Source organism: Taudactylus pleione, unplaced genomic scaffold (assembly GCF_031769625.1).
Source record: "Taudactylus pleione unplaced genomic scaffold, aTauple2 ptg000495l, whole genome shotgun sequence".
Lineage (NCBI taxonomy): Eukaryota > Metazoa > Chordata > Amphibia > Anura > Myobatrachidae > Taudactylus > Taudactylus pleione.
Genome location: NW_028284897.1, coordinates 728,542 through 752,525, shown reverse-complemented (window position 1 = coordinate 752,525; position 23,984 = coordinate 728,542). Strand labels below are relative to the sequence as shown.

Here is a 23,984-nt window from a genome sequence, read left to right as displayed (position 1 = left end):
TTACCTTAGTAACAATTGGCTGCTATATGTACGATATACTACTGTATAACTAGATGCTATATATCACAGTAGTAACCTGCAATGCTGTATAACTAGATGCTATAGGTCCCCGTGGTAACCTGCAATGCTGTATAACTAGATTCTATAGGTCACCGTGGTAACCTGCAATGCTGTATAACTAGATGTTATGTCACCGTGGTAACCTGCAATGCTGTATAACTAGGCGCTATATGTCACCGTGGTAACCTGCAATGCTGTATAACTAGACGCTATATGTCACCGTGGTAACCTGCAATGCAGTATAACTAGATGCTATATGTCACCGTGGTAACCTGCAATGCTGTATAACTAGACGCTATATGTCACCGTGGTAACCTGCAATGCTGTATAGATAGACGCTATATGTCACCGTGGTAACCTGCAATGCTGTATAGATAGACGCTATATGTCACCGTGGTAACCTGCAATGCTGTATAACTAGATGCTATATGTCACCATGGTAACCTGCAATGCTGTATAACTAGATGCTATATGTCACCATGGTAACCTGCAATGCTGTATAACTAGATGCTATGTGTCACCGTGGTAACCTGCAATGCTGTATAACTAGACGCTGTATGTCACCGTGGTAACCTGCAATGCTGTATAACTAGATGCTATATGTCACCGTGGTAACCTGCAATGCTGTATAACTAGACGCTATATGTCACCGTGGTAACCTGCAATGCTGTATAACTAGACGCTATGTGTCACCGTGGTAACCTGCAATGCTGTATAACTAGATGCTATATGTCACCGTGGTAACCTGCAATGCTGTATAACTAGACGCTATATGTCACCGTGGTAACCTGCAATGCTGTATAACTAGACACTATATGTCACCGTGGTAACCTGCAATGTTGTATAACTAGACGCTATGTGTCACCGTGGTAACCTGCAATGCTGTATAACTAGACGCTATATGTCACCGTGGTAACCTGCAATGCTGTATAACTAGATGCTATAGGTCACCATGGTAACCTGCAATGCTGTATAACTAGACACTATATGTCACCGTGGTAACCTGCAATGCTGTATAACTAGATGCTATATGTCACCGTGGTAACCTGCAATACTGTATAACTAGATGCTATATGTCACCGTGGTAACCTGCAATGCTGTATAACTAGATGCTATATGTCACCGTGGTAACCTGCAATACTGTATAACTAGATGCTATATGTCACCGTGGTAACCTGCAATACTGTATAACTAGATGCTATATGTCACCGTGGTAACCTGCAATACTGTATAACTAGATGCTATATGTCTCCGTGGTAACCTGCAATGCTGTATAACTAGATGCTATATGTCACCATGGTAACCCGCAATGCTGTATAACTAGATGCTATATGTCACCGTGGTACCTGCAATGCTGTATAACTAGATGTTATATGTCACCGTGGTAACCTGCAATGCTGTATAACTAGATGCTCTGTGTCACCGTGGTAACCAGCAATGCTGTATAACTAGATGCTCTGTGTCACCGTGGTACCTGCAATGCTGTATAACTAGATGTTATATGTCACCGTGGTAACCTGCAATGCTGTATAACTAGATGCTCTGTGTCACCGTGGTAACCAGCAATGCTGTATAACTAGATGCTCTGTGTCACCGTGGTAACCGGCAATGCTGTATAACTAGATGCTCTGTGTCACCGTGGTAACCAGCAATGCTGTATAACTAGATGCTCTGTGTCACCGTGGTAACCTGCAATGCTGTATAACTAGACGCTGTATGTCACCGTGGTAACCTGCAATGCTGTATAACTAGACGCTGTATGTCACCGTGGTAACCTGCAATGCTGTATAACTAGACGCTATATGTCACCGTGGTAACCTGCAATGCTGTATAACTAGATGCTATATGTCACCGTGGTAACCTGCAATGCTGTATAACTAGATGCTATATGTCACCATGGTAACCTGCAATGCTGTATAACTAGATGCTATAGGTCACCATGGTAACCTGCAATGCTGTATAACTAGATGCTATAGGTCACCATGGTAACCTGCAATGCTGTATAACTAGATGCTATGTGTCACCGTGGTAACCTGCAATGCTGTATAACTAGATGCTATATGTCACCGTGGTAACCTGCAATGCTGTATAACTAGATGCTATATGTCACCCTGGTAACCTGCAATGCTGTATAACTAGACGCTATGTGTCACCGTGGTAACCTGCAATGCTGTATAACTAGACGCTGTATGTCACCGTGGTAACCTGCAATGCTGTATAACTAGACGCTGTATGACACCGTGGTAACCTGCAATGCTGTATAACTAGACGCTATGTGTCACCGTGGTAACCTGCAATGCTGTATAACTAGATGCTATGTGTCACCGTGGTAACCTGCAATGCTGTATAACTAGATGCTATATGTCACCGTGGTAACCTGCAATGCTGTATAACTAGACGCTATATGTCACCATGGTAACCTGCAATGCTGTATAACTAGATGCTATAAGTCTCCGTGGTAACCTGCAATGCTGTATAACTAGATGCTATGTGTCACAATGGTAACCTGCAATGCTGTATAACTAGATGCTCTGTGTCACCGTGGTAACCTGCAATGCTGTATAACTAGATGCTATAGGTCACCGTGGTAACCTGCAATGCTGTATAACTAGATGCTCTGTGTCACCGTGGTAACCTGCAATGCTGTATAACTAGATGCTATAGGTCACCGTGGTAACCTGCAATGTTGTATAACTAGATGCTATAGGTCACCGTGGTAACCTGCAATGCTGTATAACTAGATGCTATATGTCACCGTGGTAACCTGCAATGCTGTATAACTAGATGCTATAGGTCACCGTAGTAACCTGCAATGCCGTATAACTAGATGCTATAGGTCACCGTGGTAACCTGCAATGCCGTATAACTAGATGCTATAGGTCACCGTGGTAACCTGCAATGCCGTATAACTAGATGCTATAGGTCACCGTGGTAACCTGCAATGCCGTATAACTAGATGCTATAGGTCACCGTGGTAACCTGCAATGTCGTATAACTAGATGCTATGTGTCACCGTGGTAACCTGCAATGCCGTATAACTAGATGCTATGTGTCACCGTGGTAACCTGCAATGCCGTATAACTAGATGCTATAGGTCACAGTGGTAACCTGCAATGCCGTATAACTAGATGCTATAGGTCACCGTGGTAACCTGCAATGCCGTATAACTAGATGCTATAGGTCACCGTGGTAACCTGCAATGCCGTATAACTAGATGCTATATGTCACCGTGGTAAACTGCAATGCCGTATAACTAGACGCTATATGTCACCGTGGTAACCTGCAATGCCGTATAACTAGACGCTGTATGTCACCGTGGTAACCTGCAATGCCGTATAACTAGACGCTGTATGTCTCCGTGGTAACCTGCAATGCCGTATAACTAGACGCTGTATGTCTCCGTGGTAACCTGCAATGCCGTATAACTAGACGCTATGTGTCACCGTGGTAACCTGCAATGCCGTATAACTAGATGCTATGTGTCACCGTGGTAACCTGCAATGCTGTATAACTAGATGCTATGTGTCACCGTGGTAACCTGCAATGCTGTATAACTAGATGCTATATGTCACCGTGGTAACCTGCAATGCTGTATAACTAGATGCTATATGTCACCGTGGTAACCTGCAATGCTGTATAACTAGACGCTATATATCACAGTAGTAACCTGCAATGCTGTATAACTAGACGCTATATGTCACCGTGGTAACCTGCAATGCTGTATAACTAGACGCTATGTGTCACCGTGGTAACCTGCAATGCTGTATAACTAGATGCTATGTGTCACCGTGGTAACCTGCAATGCTGTATAACTAGATGCTATATGTCACCGTGGTAACCTGCAATGCTGTATAACTAGATGCTACAGGTCACCGTGGTAACCTGCAATGCTGTATAACTAGATGCTATAGGTCACCGTGGTAACCTGCAATGCTGTATAACTAGATGCTATAGGTCACCGTGGTAACCTGCAATGCTGTATAACTAGATGCTATAGGTCACCGTGGTAACCTGCAATGCTGTATAACTAGATGCTATGTGTCACCGTGGTAACCTGCAATACTGTATAACTAGATGCTATAGGTCACCGTGGTAACCTGCAATGCTGTATAACTAGATGCTATGTGTCACCGTGGTAACCTGCAATGCTGTATAACTAGATGCTATAGGTCACCATGGTAACCTGCAATGCTGTATAGCTAGATGCTATAGGTCACCGTGGTAACCTGCAATGCTGTATAACTAGATGCTATGTGTCACCGTGGTAACCTGCAAAGCTGTATAACTAGATGCTATATGTCACCGTGGTAACCTGCAATGCTGTATAACTAGATGCTATATGTCACCGTGGTAACCTGCAATGCTGTATAACTAGATGCTATGTGTCACCGTGGTAACCTGCAATGCTGTATAACTAGATGCTATGTGTCACCGTGGTAACCTGCAATGCTGTATAACTAGATGCTATATGTCACCGTGGTAACCTGCAATGCTGTATAACTAGATGCTATATGTCACCGTGGTAACCTGCAATGCTGTATAACTAGACGCTATATGTCACCGTGGTAACCTGCAATGCTGTATAACTAGACGCTATAGGTCACCGTGGTAACCTGCAATGCTGTATAACTAGACGCTATAGGTCACCGTGGTAACCTGCAATGCTGTATAACTAGACGCTATAGGTCACCATGGTAACCTGCAATGCTGTATAACTAGATGCTATAGGTCACCGTGGTAACCTGCAATGCTGTATAACTAGACGCTATAGGTCACCGTGGTAACCTGCAATGCTGTATAACTAGATGCTATATATCACCGTGGTAACCTGCAATGCTGTATAACTAGATGCTATGTGTCACCGTGGTAACCTGCAATGCTGTATAACTAGATGCTATGTGTCACCGTGGTAACCTGCAATGCTGTATAACTAGATGCTATGTGTCACCGTGGTAACCTGCAATGCTCTATATGTCACCGTGGTAACCTGCAATGCCGTATAACTAGACGCTATATGTCACCGTGGTAACCTGCAATGCCGTATAACTAGACGCTATAGGTCACCGTGATAACCTGCAATGCCGTATAACTAGACGCTATAGGTCACCGTGGTAACCTGCAATGCCGTATAACTAGACGCTATAGGTCACCGTGGTAACCTGCAATGCCGTATAACTAGATGCTATAGGTCACCGTGGTAACCTGCAATGCCGTATAACTAGATGCTATAGGTCACCGTGGTAACCTGCAATGCCGTATAACTAGATGCTATGTGTCACCGTGGTAACCTGCAATGCCGTATAAGTAGATGCTATGTGTCACCGTGGTAACCTGCAATGCCGTATAAGTAGATGCTATGTGTCACCGTGGTAACCTGCAATGCCGTATAACTAGATGCTATATGTCACCGTGGTAACCTGCAATGCCGTATAACTAGATGCTATAGGTCACCGTGGTAACCTGCAATGCTGTATAACTAGATGCTATAGGTCACCGTTGTAACCTGCAATGCTGTATAACTAGATGCTATAGGTCACCGTGGTAACCTGCAATGCTGTATAACTAGATGCTATGTGTCACCGTGGTAACCTGCAATGCTGTATAACTAGATGCTATAGGTCACCGTGGTAACCTGCAATGCTGTATAGCTAGATGCTATAGGTCACCGTGGTAACCTGCAATGCTGTATAACTAGATGCTATGTGTCACCGTGGTAACCTGCAAAGCTGTATAACTAGATGCTATGTGTCACCGTGGTAACCTGCAATGCTGTATAACTAGATGCTATGTGTCACCGTGGTAACCTGCAATGCTGTATAACTAGATGCTATGTGTCACCGTGGTAACCTGCAATGCTGTATAACTAGATGCTATGTGTCACCGTGGTAACCTGCAATGCTGTATAACTAGATGCTATGTGTCACCGTGGTAACCTGCAATGCTGTATAACTAGATGCTATATGTCACCGTGGTAACCTGCAATGCTGTATAACTAGATGCTATATGTCACCGTGGTAACCTGCAGTGCTGTATAACTAGATGCTATATGTCACCGTGGTAACCTGCAATGCTGTATAACTAGATGCTATATGTCACCGTGGTAACCTGCAATGCTGTATAACTAGACGCTATATGTCACCGTGGTAACCTGCAATGCTGTATAACTAGACGCTATATGTCACCGTGGTAACCTGCAATGCTGTATAACTAGACGCTATATGTCACCGTGGTAACCTGCAATGCTGTATAACTAGACGCTATGGGTCACCGTGGTAACCTGCAATGCTGTATAACTAGACGCTATAGGTCACCGTGGTAACCTGCAATGCTGTATAACTAGACGCTATAGGTCACCGTGGTAACCTGCAATGCTGTATAACTAGACGCTATAGGTCACCGTGGTAACCTGCAATGCTGTATAACTAGATGCTATAGGTCACCGTGGTAACCTGCAATGCTGTATAACTAGATGCTATGTGTCACCGTGGTAACCTGCAATGCTGTATAACTAGATGGTAACCTGCAATGCCGTATAACTAGATGCTATGTGTCACCGTGGTAACCTGCAATGCCGTATAAGTAGATGCTATGTGTCACCGTGGTAACCTGCAATGCCGTATAACTAGATGCTATATGTCACCGTGGTAACCTGCAATGCTGTATAACTAGATGCTATGTGTCACCGTGGTAACCTGCAATGCTGTATAACTAGATGCTATATGTCACCGTGGTAACCTGCAATGCTGTATAACTAGATGCTATATGTCACCGTGGTAACCTGCAATGCTGTATAACTAGATGCTATATGTCACCGTGGTAACCTGCAATGCCGTATAAGTAGATGCTATATGTCACCGTGGTAACCTGCAATGCCGTATAACTAGACGTTATAGGTCACCGTAGTAACCTGCAATGCCGTATAACTAGATGCTATGTGTCACCGTGGTAACCTGCAATGCCGTATAACTAGATGCTATGTGTCACCGTGGTAACCTGCAATGCCGTATAACTAGATGCTATAGGTCACAGTGGTAACCTGCAATGCCGTATAACTAGATGCTATAGGTCACCGTGGTAACCTGCAATGCCGTATAACTAGATGCTATAGGTCACCGTGGTAACCTGCAATGCCGTATAACTAGATGCTATAGGTCACCGTGGTAACCTGCAATGCCGTATAACTAGATGCTATATGTCACCGTGGTAACCTGCAATGCCGTATAACTAGACGCTGTATGTCACCGTGGTAACCTGCAATGCCGTATAACTAGACGCTATATGTCACCGTGGTAACCTGCAATGCCGTATAACTAGACGCTGTATGTCACCGTGGTAACCTGCAATGCCGTATAACTAGACGCTGTATGTCTCCGTGGTAACCTGCAATGCCGTATAACTAGACGCTGTATGTCTCCGTGGTAACCTGCAATGCTGTATAACTAGATGCTATAGGTCACCGTGGTAACCTGCAATGCTGTATAACTAGATGCTATGTGTCACCGTGGTAACCTGCAATACTGTATAACTAGATGCTATAGGTCACCGTGGTAACCTGCAATGCTGTATAACTAGATGCTATGTGTCACCGTGGTAACCTGCAATGCTGTATAACTAGATGCTATAGGTCACCATGGTAACCTGCAATGCTGTATAGCTAGATGCTATAGGTCACCGTGGTAACCTGCAAAGCTGTATAACTAGATGCTATGTGTCACCGTGGTAACCTGCAATGCTGTATAACTAGATGCTATGTGTCACCGTGGTAACCTGCAATGCTGTATAACTAGATGCTATGTGTCACCGTGGTAACCTGCAATGCTGTATAACTAGATGCTATATGTCACGGTGGTAACCTGCAATGCTGTATAACTAGATGCTATATGTCACCGTGGTAACCTGCAGTGCTGTATAACTAGATGCTATATGTCACCGTGGTAACCTGCAGTGCTGTATAACTAGATGCTATATGTCACCGTGGTAACCTGCAATGCTGTATAACTAGATGCTATATATCACCGTGGTAACCTGCAATGCTGTATAACTAGACGCTATATGTCACCGTGGTAACCTGCAATGCTGTATAACTAGACGCTATATGTCACCGTGGTAACCTGCAATGCTGTATAACTAGACGCTATAGGTCACCGTGGTAACCTGCAATGCTGTATAACTAGACGCTATAGGTCACCGTGGTAACCTGCAATGCTGTATAACTAGACGCTATGTGTCACCATGGTAACCTGCAATGCTGTATAACTAGATGCTATAGGTCACCGTGGTAACCTGCAATGCTGTATAACTAGATGCTATAGGTCACCGTGGTAACCTGCAATGCTGTATAACTAGATGCTATATATCACCGTGGTAACCTGCAATGCTGTATAACTAGATGCTATGTGTCACCGTGGTAACCTGCAATGCTGTATAACTAGATGCTATATGTCACCGTGGTAACCTGCAATGCTGTATAACTAGATGCTATGTGTCACCGTGGTAACCTGCAATGCTGTATAACTAGATGCTATAGGTCACCGTGGTAACCTGCAATGCTGTATAACTAGATGCTATAGGTCACCGTGGTAACCTGCAATGCCGTATAACTAGACGCTATAGGTCACCGTGATAACCTGCAATGCCGTATAACTAGATGCTATAGGTCACCGTGGTAACCTGCAATGCCGTATAACTAGATGCTATAGGTCACCGTGGTAACCTGCAATGCCGTATAACTAGATGCTATAGGTCACCGTGGTAACCTGCAATGCCGTATAACTAGATGCTATAGGTCACCGTGGTAACCTGCAATGCCGTATAACTAGATGCTATGTGTCACCGTGGTAACCTGCAATGCTGTATAACTAGATGCTATGTGTCACCGTGGTAACCTGCAATGCCGTATAAGTAGATGCTATGTGTCACCGTGGTAACCTGCAATGCCGTATAACTAGATGCTATGTGTCACCGTGGTAACCTGCAATGCTGTATAACTAGATGCTATATGTCACCGTGGTAACCTGCAATGCTGTATAACTAGATGCTATAGGTCACCGTGGTAACCTGCAATGCTGTATAACTAGATGCTATAGGTCACCGTGGTAACCTGCAATGCTGTATAACTAGATGCTATGTGTCACCGTGGTAACCTGCAATACTGTATAACTAGATGCTATAGGTCACCGTGGTAACCTGCAATGCTGTATAACTAGATGCTATGTGTCACCGTGGTAACCTGCAATGCTGTATAGCTAGATGCTATAGGTCACCGTGGTAACCTGCAATGCTGTATAACTAGATGCTATATAACTAGATGCTATGTGTCACCGTGGTAACCTGCAATGCTGTATAACTAGATGCTATATGTCACCGTGGTAACCTGCAATGCTGTATAACTAGATGCTATATGTCACCGTGGTAACCTGCAGTGCTGTATAACTAGACGCTATATGTCACCGTGGTAACCTGCAATGCTGTATAACTAGACGCTATAGGTCACCGTGGTAACCTGCAATGCTGTATAACTAGACGCTATAGGTCACCGTGGTAACCTGCAATGCTGTATAACTAGACGCTATAGGTCACCGTGGTAACCTGCAATGCTGTATAACTAGACGCTATAGGTCACCGTGGTAACCTGCAATGCTGTATAACTAGACGCTATAGGTCACCGTGGTAACCTGCAATGCTGTATAACTAGACGCTATAGGTCACCGTGGTAACCTGCAATGCTGTATAACTAGACGCTATAGGTCACCGTGGTAACCTGCAATGCTGTATAACTAGACGCTATAGGTCACCGTGGTAACCTGCAATGCTGTATAACTAGATGCTATAGGTCACCGTGGTAACCTGCAATGCTGTATAACTAGATGCTATAGGTCACCGTGGTAACCTGCAATGCTGTATAACTAGATGCTATATATCACCGTGGTAACCTGCAATGCTGTATAACTAGATGCTATGTGTCACCGTGGTAACCTGCAATGCTGTATAACTAGATGCTATATATCACCGTGGTAACCTGCAATGCTGTATAACTAGATGCTATGTGTCACCGTGGTAACCTGCAATGCTGTATAACTAGATGCTATATGTCACCGTGGTAACCTGCAATGCCGTATAACTAGATGCTATGTGTCACCGTGGTAACCTGCAATGCCGTATAACTAGATGCTATATGTCACCGTGGTAACCTGCAATGCCGTATAACTAGATGCTATATGTCACCGTGGTAACCTGCAATGCTGTATAACTAGATGCTATATGTCACCGTGGTAACCTGCAATGCTGTATAACTAGATGCTATATGTCACCGTGGTAACCTGCAATGCTGTATAACTAGATGCTATATGTCACCGTGGTAACCTGCAATGCCGTATAAGTAGATGCTATAGGTCACCGTGGTAACCTGCAATGCTGTATAACTAGACGTTATAGGTCACCGTAGTAACCTGCAATGCCGTATAACTAGATGCTATGTGTCACTGTGGTAACCTGCAATGCTGTATAACTAGATGCTATGTGTCACCGTGGTAACCTGCAATGCCGTATAAGTAGATGCTATATGTCACCGTGGTAACCTGCAATGCTGTATAACTAGATGCTATATGTCACCGTGGTAACCAGCAATGCTGTATAACTAGATGCTATATGTCACCGTGGTAACCTGCAATGCCGTATAACTAGACGTTATAGGTCACCGTAGTAACCTGCAATGCCGTATAACTAGATGCTATGTGTCACCGTGGTAACCTGCAATGCTGTATAACTAGATGCTATGTGTCACCGTGGTAACCTGCAATGCCGTATAAGTAGATGCTATATGTCACCGTGGTAACCTGCAATGCTGTATAACTAGATGCTATATGTCACCGTGGTAACCAGCAATGCTGTATAACTAGATGCTATATGTCACCGTGGTAACCTGCAATGCCGTATAACTAGACGCTATATGTCACCGTGGTAACCTGCAATGCCGTATAACAAGACGCTATATGTCACCGTGGTAACCTGCAATGCTGTATAACTAGACGCTATGTGTCATCGTGGTAACCTGCAATGCTGTATAACTAGATGCTATGTGTCACCGTGGTAACCTGCAATGCCGTATAAGTAGATGCTATGTGTCACTGTGGTAACCTGCAATGCCGTATAAGTAGATGCTATGTGTCACCGTGGTAACCTGCAATGCTGTATAACTAGATGCTATGTGTCACCGTGGTAACCTGCAATGCCGTATAAGTAGATGCTATGTGTCACCGTGGTAACCTGCAATGCTGTATAACTAGATGCTATAGGTCACCGTGGTAACCTGCAATGCTGTATAACTAGATGCTATAGGTCACCGTGGTAACCTGCAATGCCGTATAAGTAGATGCTATGTGTCACCGTGGTAACCTGCAATGCTGTATAACTAGATGCTATAGGTCACCGTGGTAACCTGCAATGCTGTATAACTAGATGCTATAGGTCACCGTGGTAACCTGCAATGCCGTATAAGTAGATGCTATGTGTCACCGTGGTAACCTGCAATGCTGTATAACTAGATGCTATATGTCACCGTGGTAACCTGCAATGCTGTATAACTAGATGCTATATGTCACCGTGGTAACCTGCAATGCTGTATAACTAGATGCTATATGTCACCGTGGTAACCTGCAATGCTGTATAACTAGATGCTATATGTCACCGTGGTAACCGGCAATGCTGTATAACTAGATGCTATATGTCACCATGGTAACCGGCAATGCTGTATAACTAGATGCTATATGTCACCGTGGTAACCTGCAATGCTGTATAACTAGATGCTATAGGTCACCGTGGTAACCTGCAATGCTGTATAACTAGATGCTATAGGTCACCGTGGTAACCTGCAATGCTGTATAACTAGATGCTATAGGTCACCGTGGTAACCTGCAATGCTGTATAACTAGATGCTATAGGTCACCCTGGTAACCTGCAATGCTGTATAACTAGATGCTACAGGTCACCGTGGTAACCTGCAATGCTGTATAACTAGATGCTACAGGTCACCGTGGTAACCTGCAATGCTGTATAACTAGATGCTACAGGTCACCGTGGTAACCTGCAATGCTGTATAACTAGATGCTATAGGTCACCGTGGTAACCTGCAATGCTGTATAACTAGATGCTATATGTCACCGTGGTAACCTGCAATGCTGTATAACTAGATACTATATATGTCACCGTGGTAACCTGCAATGCTGTATAACTAGATGCTATATGTCACCGTGGTAACCTGCAATGCTGTATAACTAGATGCTATGTGTCACCGTGGTAACCGGCAATGCTGTATAACTAGATACTATGTGTCACCGTGGTAACCTGCAATGCTGTATAACTAGATGCTATATGTCACCGTGGTAACCTGCAATGCTGTATAACTAGATGCTATATGTCACCGTGGTAACCTGCAGTGCTGTATAACTAGATGCTATATGTCACCGTGGTAACCTGCAATGCTGTATAACTAGATGCTATATGTCACCGTGGTAACCTGCAATGCTGTATAACTAGACGCTATATATCACCGTGGTAACCTGCAATGCTGTATAACTAGACGCTATAGGTCACCGTGGTAACCTGCAATGCTGTATAACTAGACGCTATAGGTCACCGTGGTAACCTGCAATGCTGTATAACTAGACGCTATAGGTCACCGTGGTAACCTGCAATGCTGTATAACTAGACGCTATAGGTCACCGTGGTAACCTGCAATGCTGTATAACTAGATGCTATAGGTCACCGTGGTAACCTGCAATGCTGTATAACTAGATGCTATAGGTCACCGTGGTAACCTGCAATGCTGTATAACTAGATGCTATAGGTCACCGTGGTAACCTGCAATGCTGTATAACTAGATGCTATATATCACCGTGGTAACCTGCAATGCTGTATAACTAGATGCTATGTGTCACCGTGGTAACCTGCAATGCTGTATAACTAGATGCTATGTGTCACCGTGGTAACCTGCAATGCTGTATAACTAGATGCTATATGTCACCGTGGTAACCTGCAATGCTGTATAACTAGATGCTATGTGTCACCGTGGTAACCTGCAATGCTGTATAACTAGATGCTATAGGTCACCGTGGTAACCTGCAATGCTGTATAACTAGATGCTATAGGTCACCGTGGTAACCTGCAATGCTGTATAACTAGATGCTATAGGTCACCGTGGTAACCTGCAATGCCGTATAACTAGACGCTATAGGTCACCGTGGTAACCTGCAATGCCGTATAACTAGACGCTATAGGTCACCGTGGTAACCTGCAATGCCGTATAACTAGATGCTATAGGTCACCGTGGTAACCTGCAATGCCGTATAACTAGATGCTATGTGTCACCGTGGTAACCTGCAATGCCGTATAAGTAGATGCTATGTGTCACCGTGGTAACCTGCAATGCCGTATAAGTAGATGCTATGTGTCACCGTGGTAACCTGCAATGCTGTATAACTAGATGCTATAGGTCACCGTGGTAACCTGCAATGCTGTATAACTAGATGCTATAGGTCACCGTGGTAACCTGCAATGCTGTATAACTAGATGCTATAGGTCACCGTGGTAACCTGCAATGCTGTATAACTAGATGCTATGTGTCACCGTGGTAACCTGCAATACTGTATAACTAGATGCTATAGGTCACCGTGGTAACCTGCAATGCTGTATAACTAGATGCTATGTGTCACCGTGGTAACCTGCAATGCTGTATAGCTAGATGCTATAGGTCACCGTGGTAACCTGCAATGCTGTATAACTAGATGCTATGTGTCACCGTGGTAACCTGCAATGCTGTATAACTAGATGCTATATGTCACCGTGGTAACCTGCAATGCTGTATAACTAGATGCTATGTGTCACCGTGGTAACCTGCAATGCTGTATAACTAGATGCTATGTGTCACCGTGGTAACCTGCAATGCTGTATAACTAGATGCTATATGTCACCGTGGTAACCTGCAATGCTGTATAACTAGATGCTATATGTCACCGTGGTAACCTGCAATGCTGTATAACTAGATGCTATATGTCACCGTGGTAACCTGCAGTGCTGTATAACTAGATGCTATATGTCACCGTGGTAACCTGCAATGCTGTATAACTAGATGCTATATGTCACCGTGGTAACCTGCAATGCTGTATAACTAGATGCTATATATCACCGTGGTAACCTGCAATGCTGTATAACTAGACGCTATAGGTCACCGTGGTAACCTGCAATGCTGTATAACTAGATGCTATATATCACCGTGGTAACCTGCAATGCTGTATAACTAGATGCTATGTGTCACCGTGGTAACCTGCAATGCTGTATAACTAGATGCTATGTGTCACCGTGGTAACCTGCAATGCTGTATAACTAGATGCTATATGTCACCGTGGTAACCTGCAATGCTGTATAACTAGATGCTATGTGTCACCGTGGTAACCTGCAATGCTGTATAACTAGATGCTATAGGTCACCGTGGTAACCTGCAATGCTGTATAACTAGATGCTATAGGTCACCGTGGTAACCTGCAATGCTGTATAACTAGATGCTATAGGTCACCGTGGTAACCTGCAATGCCGTATAACTAGACGCTATAGGTCACCGTGGTAACCTGCAATGCCGTATAACTAGACGCTATAGGTCACCGTGGTAACCTGCAATGCCGTATAACTAGATGCTATAGGTCACCGTGGTAACCTGCAATGCCGTATAACTAGATGCTATAGGTCACCGTGGTAACCTGCAATGCCGTATAACTAGATGCTATGTGTCACCGTGGTAACCTGCAATGCCGTATAACTAGATGCTATGTGTCACCGTGGTAACCTGCAATGCCGTATAACTAGATGCTATGTGTCACCGTGGTAACCTGCAATGCCGTATAACTAGATGCTATGTGTCACCGTGGTAACCTGCAATGCCGTATAACTAGATGCTATGTGTCACCGTGGTAACCTGCAATGCCGTATAACTAGATGCTATATGTCACCGTGGTAACCTGCAATGCCGTATAACTAGATGCTATATGTCACCGTGGTAACCTGCAATGCCGTATAACTAGATGCTATGTGTCACCGTGGTAACCTGCAATGCCGTATAACTAGATGCTATGTGTCACCGTGGTAACCTGCAATGCCGTATAACTAGATGCTATGTGTCACCGTGGTAACCTGCAATGCCGTATAACTAGATGCTATATGTCACCGTGGTAACCTGCAATGCCGTATAACTAGATGCTATATGTCACCGTGGTAACCTTCAATGCTGTATAACTAGATGCTATATGTCACCGTGGTAACCTGCAATGCTGTATAACTAGATGCTATATGTCACCGTGGTAACCTGCAATGCTGTATAACTAGATGCTATATGTCACCGTGGTAACCTGCAATGCTGTATAACTAGATGCTATATGTCACCGTGGTAACCTGCAATGCCGTATAAGTAGATGCTATATGTCACCGTGGTAACCTGCAATGCTGTATAACTAGACGTTATAGGTCACCGTAGTAACCTGCAATGCCGTATAACTAGATGCTATGTGTCACTGTGGTAACCTGCAATGCTGTATAACTAGATGCTATGTGTCACCGTGGTAACCTGCAATGCTGTATAACTAGACGCTATATGTCACCGTGGTAACCTGCAATGCCGTATAACAAGACGCTATATGTCACCGTGGTAACCTGCAATGCCGTATAACTAGATGCTATGTGTCACCGTGGTAACCTGCAATGCCGTATAAGTAGATGCTATGTGTCACCGTGGTAACCTGCAATGCTGTATAACTAGATGCTATGTGTCACCGTGGTAACCTGCAATGCTGTATAACTAGATGCTATGTGTCACCGTGGTAACCTGCAATGCCGTATAAGTAGATGCTATGTGTCACCGTGGTAACCTGCAATGCTGTATAACTAGATGCTATAGGTCACCGTGGTAACCTGCAATGCTGTATAACTAGATGCTATAGGTCACCGTGGTAACCTGCAATGCCGTATAAGTAGATGCTATGTGTCACCATGGTAACCTGCAATGCCGTATAACTAGATGCTATAGGTCACCGTGGTAACCTGCAATGCCGTATAACTAGATGCTATAGGTCACCGTGGTAACCTGCAATGCCGTATAAGTAGATGCTATGTGTCACCATGGTAACCTGCAATGCTGTATAACTAGATGCTATATGTCACCGTGGTAACCTGCAATGCTGTATAACTAGATGCTATATGTCACCGTGGTAACCTGCAATGCTGTATAACTAGATGCTATATGTCACCGTGGTAACCGGCAATGCTGTATAACTAGATGCTATAGGTCACCGTGGTAACCTGCAATGCTGTATAACTAGATGCTATAGGTCACCGTGGTAACCTGCAATGCTGTATAACTAGATGCTATAGGTCACCGTGGTAACCTGCAATGCTGTATAACTAGATGCTATAGGTCACCGTGGTAACCTGCAATGCTGTATAACTAGATGCTATATGTCACCCTGGTAACCTGCAATGCTGTATAACTAGATGCTATAGGTCATCGTGGTAACCTGCAATGCTGTATAACTAGATGCTACAGGTCACCGTGGTAACCTGCAATGCTGTATAACTAGATGCTATATGTCACCGTGGTAACCTGCAATGCTGTATAACTAGATGCTATATGTCACCGTGGTAACCTGCAATGCTGTATAACTAGATACTATATATGTCACCGTGGTAACCTGCAATGCTGTATAACTAGATGCTATATGTCACCGTGGTAACCTGCAATGCTGTATAACTAGATGCTATGTGTCACCGTGGTAACCGGCAATGCTGTATAACTAGATACTATGTGTCACCGTGGTAACCTGCAATGCTGTATAACTAGACGCTATATGTCACCGTGGTAACCTGCAATGCTGTATAACTAGATGCTATATGTCACCGTGGTAACCTGCAATGCTGTATAACTAGATGCTATAGGTCACCGTGGTAACCTGCAATGCTGTATAACTAGATGCTATAGGTCACCGTGGTAACCTGCAATGCTGTATAACTAGATGCTATAGGTCACAGTAGTAACCTGCAATGCTGTATAACTAGATGCTATAGGTCACAGTAGTAACCTGCAATGCTGTATAACTAGATGCTATAGGTCACAGTAGTAACCTGCAATGCTGTATAACTAGATGCTATGTGTCACCGTGGTAACCTGCAATGCTGTATAACTAGATGCTATGTGTCACCGTGGTAACCTGCAATGCTGTATAACTAGATGCTATAGGTCACAGTAGTAACCTGCAATGCTGTATAACTAGATGCTATAGGTCACAGTAGTAACCTGCAATGCTGTATAACTAGATGCTATGTGTCACCGTGGTAACCTGCAATGCTGTATAACTAGATGCTATATGTCACCGTGGTAACCTGCAATGCTGTATAACTAGACGCTATGTGTCACCGTGGTAACCGGCAATGCTATATAACTAGATGCTATATGTCACCGTGGTAACGTGCAATGCTGTATAACTAGACGCTATGTGTCACCGTGGTAACCTGCAATGCTGTATAACTAGACGCTATATGTCACCGTGGTAACCTGCAATGCTGTATAACTAGATGCTATATGTCACTGTGGTAACCTGCAATGCTGTATAACTAGATGCTATATGTCACCGTGGTAACCTGCAATGCTGTATAACTAGATGCTATATGTCACCGTGGTAACCTGCAATGCTGTATAACTAGATGCTATGTGTCACTGTGGTAACCTGCAATGCTGTATAACTAGATGCTATATGTCACCGTGGTAACCTGCAATGCTGTATAACTAGATGCTATGTGTCACCGTGGTAACCTGCAATGCTGTATAACTAGGTGCTATATGTCACCGTGGTAACCTGCAATGCTGTATAACTAGATGCTATGTGTCACCGTGGTAACCTGCAATGTTGTATAACTAGGTGCTATATGTCACCGTGGTAACCTGCAATGCTGTATAACTAGATGCTATGTGTCACCGTGGTAACCTGCAATGTTGTATAACTAGGTGCTATATGTCACCGTGGTAACCTGCAATGCTGTATAACTAGATGCTATAGGTCACCGTGGTAACCTGCAATGCTGTATAACTAGATGCTATAGGTCACCGTGGTAACCTGCAATGCTGTATAACTAGATGCTATAGGTCACCGTGGTAACCTGCAATGCTGTATAACTAGATGCTATATGTCACCGTGGTAACCTGCAATGCTGTATAACTAGATGCTATGTGTCACCGTGGTAACCTGCAATGATGTATAACTAGATGCTATGTGTCACCGTGGTAACCTGCAATGATGTATAACTAGATGCTATGTGTCACCGTGGTAACCTGCAATGATGTATAACTAGATGCTATGTGTCACCGTGGTAACCTGCAGTGCTGTATAACTAGATGCTATAGGTCACTGTGGTAACCTGCAATGCTGTATAACTAGATGCTATATGTCACCGTGGTAACCTGCAATGCTGTATAACTAGATGCTATATGTCACCGTGGTAACCTGCAATGCTGTATAACTAGATGCTATATGTCACCGTGGTAACCTGCAATGCTGTATAACTAGATGCTACATGTCACCATGGTAACCTGCAATGCTGTATAACTAGACGCTATATGTCACCGTGGTAACCTGCAATGCTGTATAACTAGATGCTATATATGTCACTGTGGTAACCGGCAATGCTGTATAACTGGCTGCTATATGTCACCGTGGTAACCTGCAATGCTGTATAACTGGCTGCTATATGTCACCGTGGTAACCTGCAATGCTGTATAACTAGATGCTATATGTCACCGTGGTAACCTGCAATGCTGTATAACTAGATGCTGTATGTCACCGTGGTAACCTGCAATGCTGTATAACTAGATGTTATGCTGCAGTAATATCTGGGTTTCTTTGCAGATTGCTTATACTTACATTTGGGATCTAACCCATGTGTCCTATACTATATGCAGTTATATGTACATTGTCTCACAAGGATACCTGGGAAAGTTCACAGACCTTGTATTATATTAGTAATTAATATATCATTATATTGCTGCCCACTCAGATATATGAGATTACTCTATGTATGTTACATGTGAATGCACCATGTCAGATATATGGGATTACTCTATGTATGTTACATGTAACTGCACCATGTCAGATATATGGGATTATTCTATATATGTAACATGTGATAGCACCATGAGAGGTATATGGGATTATTCTATGTATGTTACATGTGATAGCACCATGTCAGATATATGGGATTATTCTATGTATGTTACATGTGATAGCACCATGAGAGGTATATGGGATTATTCTATGTATGTTACATGTGATAGCACCGTGTCAGATATGAGCACTTGGATATGTCAGACAATAGCATATTATTCGGGTGATGGCCGACGCCAGGGCCAGATTAACAATGGGGCGGATGGAGCTCCAGCTCCAGGCCTCCACATAAAAATAGGCCCATTGTCATGACATGATGACTGGCCATCTGCTCTCCACCCGGTCAGTCATAAATCATAAGTAGTAAAATTCTATTCTATTTACCTCACAAAATGAAGCATTTTTTTATTTGACATATTTAGGGAGACATTGGGGCTCAGAGTATAGGGGTGTACACGCCCACATGGCACTGGCCACACCCACACAGCACTGGTCACGCCCCCTCTCTTCTCATAATAGGCCCTTGGTAATTTTCAGCTCCAGGCCCATGTGGCCCTCAATCCGGCCCTGGCCGACGCATTATTATACAAAGGGAATCTTCCTCCTTACACTTACTGTGATTACCTGTGTATATATATATATATATATATACCCCATACCTCTGAGCAGTGGGTGATGATGTATTTGTTTGACCATAAATGATACAGATAATCACTATATACGTCTCCCATTACACAGCTGGTCAGTGCTGAGGGGTTATTGGCCCTGGTTAGACCAGGCTTTATATCCTCTTTCTGTTACGTTCTGTGTATTTCCTGACTTAGGCCCTGATTCAGAGCCGATCGCTCTGACCAGCGAGACCCGGAGCGACAGCTTGGCTGTCGCAGTCCGGGTCTCGCGCATGTGCACAATGGAGCTCCCTCCATCGTGCGCATGCGCAGTGGGGACCATCGACCCACTTGCGAGCGTACTGCCGCTTGCGAGTGGGTCTGAATGACCCCCTTATTGCGCTATACAGATAACACCTCGGTCATTTCTTACTGACACTATTACAGGTTACGTGTTATTATTAGTAGGGTGAGTGCCCCAAAATATAGAGAGAACTTTCTGCTTCTGTTGTTGTCACCTGTATAATGATAATGCAGCACCAGAGTCTGCTCCAGCTGTATTATAGTAACAAAAAGTTCTACTCCACCTGTAGAATGATAATGAAGCACCAGAGTCTGCTCCAGCTGTATTATAGTAACAAAAGGATCTGCTCCACCTGTATCATGCCAATACTGGGGTCTGCTCTACCTGTATAATAGTGATGAAGCACCAGAGTCTGCTACAGCTGTATTATAGTAACAAAAGGTTGTGCTCCACCTGTATTATACCAACACTGGCGTCTGCTCTACCTGTATATACATAGTGCAGCACTAAAGGCTGCTCCAGCTGTATTATATAGAACACTGGTGTCTGATTTTCCTGTATGATAATGATGAGACACCACAGTCTGCTCCCCCTGTATAATAACAATAAATACCATCACCTGCTGCTTATTCCTGCTGGGACCATCACCCGGAAGCTGCAGCTATACAAGAAGACACGCCCCTCTATATAGCCACGCCCCTCTCTCCTCCGTGGGGCTAAGGCTACTGTCTGCCCCGCCCCTCTTATCTAAGAAACCGCCCTCCTCTCTTTCCCCAGCGAGCAGCCAATCAGGCGGCACAAAGTAGGAAGGACGTCCTGTAACTAAGCAGCGACCTGCCGCTCACAGCTTCATCACTAGAGTAAAAGCTTTATAGTCTAATGGTGTCCTCATGTACGGTGACCGGCGGCCATATTCTTATAGTCTCCCAGTCACAGAGCAGAGGGGGCGGGGCCACAGGGGCTTTAGGTGCCATTTTGTCATAGACATTCCTGACAGCCGGAGCCAGGTAACGTGTCCTGTATATATTATATTATTATTATATAGGGGAGAGGGGACCGTACAGTGATATATGAGGGGGAATAACACAGCTCCCAGCACACACTGATATGTGGTATTATTATTATATAGGAGAGAGGGGACTGTACAGTGATATATGAGGGGGAATAACAGCTCCCAGCACACACTGAAACGTGGTATTATTATTATATAGGGGAGAGGGGACTGTACAGTGATGTATAAGGGGCAATAACACAGCTCCCAGCACACACTGATATGTGGTATTATTATTAAATAGGGGAGAGGGGACTGTACAGTGATATATGAGGGGGAATAACAGCTCCCAGCACACACTGAAACGTGGTATTATTATTATATAGGGGAGAGGGGACTGTACAGTGATATATGAGGGGGAATAACACAGCTCCCAGCACACACTGATATGTGGTATTATTATTATATAGGAGAGAGGGGACTGTACAGTGATATATGAGGGGGAATAACAGCTCCCAGCACACACTGAAACGTGGTATTATTATTATATAGGGGAGAGGGGACTGTACAGTGATGTATAAGGGGCAATAACACAGCTCCCAGCACACACTGATATGTGGTATTATTATTATATAGGGGAGAGGGGACTATACAGTGATATATGAGGGGGAATAACACAGCTCCCAGCACACACTGATATGTGGTATTATTATTATTATATAGGGGGAGGGGACCGTACAGTGATATATGAGGGGGAATAACACAGCTCCCAGCACACACTGATATGTGGTATTATTATATAGAGGGAGGGGACTGTACAGTGATATATGAGGGGAATAACATCTCCCAGCACACACTGATATGTGGTATTATTATATAGGGGGAGAGGGGACCGTACAGTGATATATGAGGGGAATAACACAGCTCCCAGCACACACTGATATGTGGTATTATTATTATATAAGGGGAGGGGACTGTACAGTACACAGTGATATATGTGGTATTATTATAGGGGGTAGAGGAGTGTACAGTGTTCATAAGAGAGGATGTAAAAAAAAAACTTTCTGCAAAATTTTTCGGCTTTCTGATTGTTAGTTTCCGAAACATTGATTTTTCAATTTATTAAACTATTAATAATCGCGACTTATTTATTCAGTTTATTTGAAGTATCATGGCTGTTTATTAAGGAATCACCACAAAATTTGTAGGCTTAAGGTAACCATATTACTTTATCTGCCTTTTCGAATTGCAGCAAAAATTCAAGATTTGGAACAGAATTAAAAATGCAAGGTTAAATCAACATAAATACCCATTTTTTGGGAATTCCTGGAAGACAATATTACAACAGATTCCAAACAAGGGGAAAATAATGTTATTGTTGACTCAACTTCAGTTATGTTTAAGTTTTTACATTTCAAGTTTTCTTGAGTAAATTATGGATGCGGTACAACAGTAATCAAATGTCAATTTCATACTTTTATTTTTTTCTCCACTATAAAACAGAGTACCATGCTGATTTTTTTTTTATGGTAGTAATGTTAACCTTTGTTAAGCACCTAAATAAAATTGAGATATCTAATGTTGATTTAACCTTGTGTTTTTAATTCTGTTCCAAAACCTTTAATCTTTCCTGTAACTCGAAACATAAGACAGATAAAGTAATTTAGTTTGGATTTTTAGATTTAGAGAAAAAGTTACCTTAGGGGTCCAAATTTAATGGTGAGTCCTTAAAAACACCAGTGATACTTCAAATAAAGTGAATAAATAGACATTAGTAAATAGTTTAATAAATTGAAAAATATATATTTTGGAAAAGTCAGACAGTTGAGATATTTGGCAGAAATAGTTTTTTTTACATTATCTGTCAATTAAAAAAAAATTCGTAAAATTCAGAAATGGGTGGTGGACACCCCAGGTTATACTGACGTGAAATGACCCTTCTTCAAATCATTAACATCGGACTCATATCAATTAAGTTCTTCGATTCTTCAAAGTCGGATCCAAACTGATCAAGTTCATAAATTTATCAACATTGGATTCAAATCTATCAAGTTCTTTAATTCATCAACATTAGTCTCAAAACAATCCAGCTCTCAATCAGCATCATCGGTCCCAATCCAAGTCTGCCCATTCCTTCAGTATTTTATGTCCAGTTCCATTCCAACCTCCTGTTCAATAAAGACTTTCTATTCATGTTCTTGCCTTCGGGCCCATCATCCACTGCCGTATCTCTACCTCCTCACATCTATAGATGAGGAAGTCCTGGCTCAAGCCACCTAAATTCATCCACATCTCTCAAATCTCTTCTTCAACCTCCCACACCTGTTCCAACCCAATCCAACCCTCCGGTGTGGCAATTGTTATGTAACTGGATACTTATAATGACAGCTGTGGAGTCAGGAGCATAGTGAAATATAGATTGTTTATTGAAACAAAAATAATCCAGACAAATTACAAAAACAATGGTGCTCTCTGTAATCAATGAGACAGATTCACATGCAGCAATAGGAGGGACAGCTTGCCGAGCCCCTGTTGGCTTTAGTTGCACATATTATGGGATGGAGATATACAGACAGGATACAAGCAAAGGTAATAAGCTGCAGAGTAGATGAGACAGACTCACAGACAGCAGTAGAGATGCAGTTTGCAGAAGTCCAGTAGACAGGAGATCAGGTTCAGGCCGTGGACTACAATCCAGGGAAAACAATCAATGACCAGCAGGGGGCGTGGTGAGGGGGCAGGAATAAATAGTCTGTGAGGCAGGTGATAAAAAGTGGAGTAATATTAACTCCTAAATGTGAGGAGACAATGTCAGATGCAAAATAAAG

At 43.4% G+C, this 23,984-nt stretch overlaps 2 protein-coding genes across 2 annotated transcripts in view; one reads left to right on the top strand and one right to left on the bottom strand.

Moving 5' to 3' along the window:
• Window positions 1–23,984, bottom strand: part of LOC148502492 (uncharacterized) — a 244,045-nt gene that overhangs the window by 29,923 nt on the left and 190,138 nt on the right. The gene's annotated exons all lie outside the window — the stretch shown is intronic.
• LOC148502490 (uncharacterized) overlaps window positions 21,093–23,984 on the top strand; it is a 222,115-nt gene continuing 219,223 nt past the window's right edge. The window contains exon 1 of the mRNA XM_088449763.1: window positions 21,093–21,172. The gene's annotated coding sequence lies outside the window, so the exon portion shown is untranslated. The remainder of the gene's footprint in view (window positions 21,173–23,984) is intronic.